Source organism: Gobius niger (genome assembly GCF_951799975.1).
Source record: "Gobius niger genome assembly, chromosome: 16".
Taxonomy (NCBI): domain Eukaryota; kingdom Metazoa; phylum Chordata; class Actinopteri; order Gobiiformes; family Gobiidae; genus Gobius; species Gobius niger.
This window is the reverse complement of record NC_136867.1, coordinates 12251923-12258461: the sequence shown is the minus strand read 5'-3', so window position 1 is coordinate 12258461 and position 6539 is coordinate 12251923.

The window sequence follows — 6539 nt, the reverse complement described above, 5'->3', positions numbered from 1 at the left end:
ACAACCCTACCGACGAATACACAGTCCTATTCACCTTTAATACTAATATATCAGTCATTAATGGAAGGCCCATTTGAAATTAACTTTTTATTGTAATATTTTTATGAAATGATAATAAGCTCCTTCTCTGTCACACATTTAAATATTGGTTTTGTTTCTTTTGACAAACCAAAAAAAGTGCAACGAGACAAGTCAATTTTTAATGTTAATACAGTTAACACAATACCAAACAAAAACATGAGAAACGGGGGAAGTAGGGAGTGTCCCACAAACTGCTGAGTTCATGGACAAACCCAAATCTCCTCCTTACAGTTCATTACAGTCAGCAAGTGTGAATGGACAGGCTCCAAACACACACTTACCTTACAGTACAGCAGTCAGTCATTCACCCACACACGCTCTCCACTCACACGTCTACACTGGGGGCAATGCGGGTCAAGTGTCTTGCCCAAGGACACAACGACAGTGTGCGCTGCCAGTATTAGAGATCGAACCACCAACCTTTGAATTAGAGGTCGAACTCTACCAGCTGAGCCACTGCTGCCCCATAACAACGTTCAGTTTACAACACACACACACAGCTAAGGCAGAAATCAGATCTGCAAGTTTTACTGAAAACACAGAGAAGCAGTCGCACCAACAACCCTCTGGTTATGGGGCGATCCTGTCTAACCCTGCTATGCCCAGAGTGGAAAAGGGCCGACACAGAGAGATGAAACTTTCTTCACTCATTTTGTCTTAAAGTGAACACAGTTATGACTATGAGTAGAATAAATAGTCATTTTTAAACAGCTACTTTTACATTTAGAAAACTAGAAACACAGATACTTACCACATTGTTTTTAGAGCACACACAAAATATTACTACGACTACTACAAGAAATAGTTTTTTTGTTGTTTTGTTTATAGAGCACACAAGAATACTATTACTACTACAACTACTACAACTACTACAACTACTACTACTACTACTACTACTACTACTACTAAAGAAATGTGTTTTTTGGTCTTTTTGTTTATAGAGCACACAAGAATACTACTACTACTATTACTACTACTACTATAGAAAAATAGTTTGGTGAACTTTTGGTGTTTTTAAGCACACACAGACACGACTAAGGTAAGGTTATATACAGGCAAGCGTAACGGCGTGGACGGTGGTAAATGTCGCCATTACGGATTTCCAGGTCTGGAATTCAGAGGCTAAAATTTAGTCCGAGTCTGAATCCGGGTCCTGGAGCAGGTGGGGGTGGAGGAAGTAGCGGGTGAAACCCCAGGACGTCCCAGCTGAAGTGGAGGGGCCGTCGGAGCCGTCTTCAGAGAAGGAGAGGCGAAGGCGCTTGGCGTCGTCTTCCTCGTCTTCATCATCTTCATCCCTGCTGCGCTTGGATCCGCCGAGGGGCAGGAAGTCCGGAGCAGGGCCTGAAGACAAAGCCGGGACGGGACGGGAGGGTGCAGGGAGAGAGAGCTGACCGAGGTCCTGACCGTGAAGCGCTTCCTCTTCCATCCTCTGCAGGGCGCTGAAGGCTGGAGACGGGCTCTCTGCTCGCTGCTGTGGGGCAGGGATCTGGGGAAGACCCACCGGCTCCACAGCTTGAGCAGGAGGGGCCCGGAGCTCCTCTCCAGGAACGCGCTGGTCTTCCTCTTCCTCTTCCATCCTCTGCAGGGCGCTGAAGGCTGGAGACGGGCTCTCTGCTCGCTGCTGTGGGGCAGGGATCTGGGGAAGACCCACCGGCTCCACAGCTTGAGCAGGAGGGGCCCGGAGCTCCTCTCCAGGAACGCGCTGGTCTTCATCTTCCTCTTCCTCTTCCTCTTCAAAACTTCCATAACCAGAGTCCCCGTCGTCCCAGTCCTCCTCTTCCTCCTCCTCCTCCTCCTCCTCTTCCTCTTCATCAGAAAGCAAAATCACCTGCAACAAAACAGGAGCCCAATGGACATGAACCTCACCTCCGTCGTCTGAGTCTGAGTCGACCGCCTCCTCTGGAGCGTCCCACGGGTCGTCCCACGGAGGGTACCACGGAGCGTCCACAGGGTCTGAAAAGTACAAACATGAGCAACTCGCACCAACCAGTGTTCATTTTGACAACATGTTTTTAGTTCTAGTCTTTGGATGGAAATGCAATTCAATTTTAGACACGATTAAGTCAAATAGTTCTCTTCAATTTCAGTCTAGTTTTAGTCGACGAAAATTGCAGGTAAAATTTTGTCGACCGAATCTAAGACAAACCTTTTATTTTTTATGATCATATTTAATCAAGGTCCTCGGCTTCAAGGAGCTTCTCCTCATGAACAAAGCACAGAGCTGTTCCTTTGGCACTGATTGTAAATGACATGAGGCTCTTTCAAATTGTCATTGGAAGTTTGGATGATTTTAGTTTCTTCTTTACATTTTTATTTACTATCTGGACATTTTAGTCATAGTTTTAGTCTCATTAACAACTTTTAACTTAGTTTTAGTCCAATTTTAGTTGACAAAAATATACATTGAATAAAATTATGACTAAATATTTTAGTCAACAAAATTAACACTGGCACCAACACATGTAATAACCAATTCATGTTAATAATTCAATATGACTGACCTCAGGCTGGCATCTCTTGTGTAAGTTTACAGGGCACCTGGTAATGCCATCCAAACCTAAAATCGAAAAGTTAACTCATATTAATCTACTTTTAAGCAAAGCAAATGCATTTCCGAGAAATAATCTAGAATGTTGGACTGGAAAGGTTTACATCAAACAACAATGATTTTCGATGCCCAGAAACTAAACTATCTCAGTTTTCCATTAAATTCCTTGATGACGTTTTACTTAGGACTCCTACTGATAAATGTAAACCATTTTTATCAGGTATTAACAATGCCCAAAATAGAAATCGTCGAGTGACAGTTACCAAGTACTCTCAAGACTGACCGTTCCGTTAGCTTGACCACTTTTGACAAAAAGACGTCGTGAAACTAAACTACCTCATGTTTCCAACAAATTCCTGGATAACTTTTTACTTAGGACTCCTACTGATAAATGTAAACCATTTTTATCAGGTATTAACAATGCCCAAAATAGAAATCGTCGAGTGAAAGTTACCAAGTACTCTCAAGACTGTCTGTTCCTTTAGCTTGACCACTTTTGACTACAACAAGACGTCGTGAAACTAAACTACCATATATTTCCAACCAATTCCTGGATAACTTTTTACTTAGGACTCCTACTGATAAATGTAAGCCATTTTTATCAGGTATTAACCATGCTCAAAAAAGAAATCGTCGAGTGAAAGTTACTAAACCTGACCAATTTCATTAGCTTTAACCTGACCACTTTTGACAAAAACATTAGCATTAGCAAAAGCCGCACTGCCCCCACACGGACAAAACGGGTACTAACATTGAAAATTCAAGCTATTTTTGCAATATTTGTTGATATAGAGTATTATAAAGACACTTACCACCAGGGAAGGGGTGCAGATTCGGAGCCATGATCGATCTCAGTTGAGCGTTTGTTCGTAAATCTGGGGGGAAAAACACATACAAGCACAGAAACAAGTGTTAGAAAGCGTTTTGAATGTGTCTATGAGCAAGAACTGACATAAACTTGGTGAGAAATGACGATACAGACCTCTCGAAGTCTCTCAATCGAGCGTCAAAGTGACAGTGAAAAATGACATTCCAGTTGCGGTTTATATAGCGCGCCTGTTGCCAGTGGCAACGACGCCAACGACGCCGACGCCATGACACAGACGTGAGATTTATTAAAATAATAATAATTATTATTATTATTATTATATTTTTTAAAACAAGATGGAGAGCATCTGTCTTCTTCATCCTGTCATTTAAATAAATAAATAAAAATATTTCAATTTTAGACCAATACCAACAGTCCATTCCAGCAACAGCACTGCATAAAATCAAAATGCAGACTTGCATGCATAGGGTATGGCGGGTGGACAAATATGGGCAAAAAGGGGCGAGGGAGGAATGAGCTCTGCTCCATTGTACTAAGAGGTGGTCCCAGGTCTTATTGTACTTTGGAGACTGATTGTGCTCACTAAAGTTGCATGATCTGTTAGCAGATTGTGCCATTGATTGGCGTTGGTCATCTTTGGCCAAGCAACTTTTTAACTGGGTTGTTGGCCAGAGTAGGCTGGCTAAAATATTGACTCAAGTAACTTTGCTTTGAGACAACAGTAGTGACAAAAGTACTTGGGGAAAATGCTACTTTGGTATTGTGAGTAGCCTATTTGTGTCTGATTTATTATAATTGAAACAGGAAATGATCGATGAATGCATCGCCGGCAGTAAGTCTGACCTGTTCCCGGTGCGTGTTGGTCTCTGCCAGGGCTGCCCTTTGTCACCGGTTCTGTTAATTAACTTTATGTACAGAATTTCTAGGCGCAGCCAGGGGCCGCAGGGTGTCCTATTTGGGAGCCTCAGGATCTCATCTCTGCTTTTTGCAGACGATGTTGTTCTGTTGGCTTCAACAAATCAGGACCTTCAGCACGCTCTGGGGCGGTTTGCAGCCGAGTGTTTAGCGGCCAGGATGAGGGTCAGCACCTCGAGGCCATGGTTCTCCACTGGAAAAAGGTGTCTTCCCCTCTACAGGTCGGTGGGGAGTCCTTGCCTCAAGTGGAGGAGTCTCTGGGTCTTGTTCACGAGTGAGAGACGGATGGAGCGTGAGATCGATAGACGGATCGGTGCGGCGTCAGCAGTGATGCGGTCGCTGTATCGGTCTGTCGTGGTGAAGAGGGAGCTGAGTCGAGGGAGCTCTCGATTTACCGATCGATCTACGTTCCCACCCTCACCTATGGTCATGAGATTTGGGTAATGACCAAAAGGACAAGATCGCGGATACAAGCGGCCGAAATGAGCTTCCTTCAAAGGGTGGCTGGGCGCACCCTTCGAGATCGGGTGAGGAGCTCAGTTACCCGGGAGGAGCTCGGAGTAGAGTCGCTTTTCCTTCACGTTGAAAGGAGCCAGCTGAGGTGGCTAGGGCATCTGTTCCAGATGCCTCCTGGTTGGCTCCCGCGGGAGGTGTTCCAGGCATGTAGTGGGAAGAGGCCTCGTGGAAGGCCCAAGGCACGCTGGTGGGACTATGTCTCCGAGCTGGCCTGGTGTCGCCTCGGGGTCCCCCCAGAACAGCTGGAGGAGGTGTGTGTGGATCGGGAAGTCTGGGCATCTCTGCTGAGACTGCTGCCCCCGCGACCCGGCCCTGGATAAAGCGGAAGAAAATGGATGGATGGAAATGATGTAGCCTAAAAATCCTAGTATTTCCACAGGAAATGCTAGGGGAGAACGGGATAGTGTGGGACAGCGGGCAATGTGAGACACCCCTTGTATGTAAGGCCATTATATTTTCAAGCTTTCAAGATTTTCAAGATTAGCCTGAATTGCTAGAATTGCTTGTTCTTTCTAAAATGGTGGCTATGGGGTAAAGTGAGACAAATGCTATGGGGTAAAGTGAGTCCAGGTGGGTCCAGCCTGTGTCCTGAGTCCCAAGCTCTTCTAACTGGTTCTGATGGTCCTATGTTCTGGGCCCCAGACAGGGGCGGACTGGGACTGAAAAACAGCCCTGGACTCTGGCCAGCCTGGCCCAAATAAGCGCAAATGTGACACTTCCACAAATACATATGTTAACCTCTTACCCCCCGCCTTAACCGAGAGCATTTTCTCCAGTTCGGCTTTACCCAAATCAAAAGGCTTCTTAACTGGAGAGCAACACTGTAACGTCTCATTTGAAAGCTAAAATCTAGAAAAGTGATGGTAACTTTTTGTCACGTTGTCGCTGCCTTTTTGTTATGTTTTTGATGCTTTTTGCGGCGTTTTCATTCCTTTTTTTTTCATGTTGTTTTTTCATCGCTCTTTTCATTGCTTTGTCGTCAAGTTTTCGTCACATTTTGTTGTGTTTTTGTCACTTTTTTGTTGCTTTTCCAGCACATTTACTTTTTTGGATGCTTTTCTTTTAAGCTTTTAGATTTGGGTAAAGCTCGGTTACGCCCGGGGGTAAGGGTAAGGTAAAGTGAGAGGCCAGACCGGTGGCCCTAGAGCCAGTGGCCCTTCTGTGCTCTTCCAGAATGGACATATGGCCAGTCCGCCCCTGGCCCCAGACTTTGTACTAGCTAGTTCTGATTATGGGTCCATGTTCTGATAACCGAGGCTGTGTGTAGGCTATAGCTGCTTCTGATCGCCCTTCACTCTGACCCCCAGACACCAGCTGTTCTGACACCCACATTGTGAATGTTAGTTAATACATTTTGAGTCAAATTATGTTGTATTTGAATTACTTTTAAAGTAGCCTACTTTGGATCACTTTCAAGTGTTTAAAAAAATAGTTTATTTGACCCCGAGATTGTGAACTATAGCAACAATAGCACCTACAATATTGTCCTGTTCTGACCTCCAGACACTAACTGTTCTGACCCCCACACTGTGATTGTTTATTAAAATATTTTGAATGAATGATGTTGTATTTGATTGACTTTTAAAGTAGCCAACTTTTGATCACTTTCAAACATTTAAAAAAAATTACTTATTTGACCAATCCCCATGA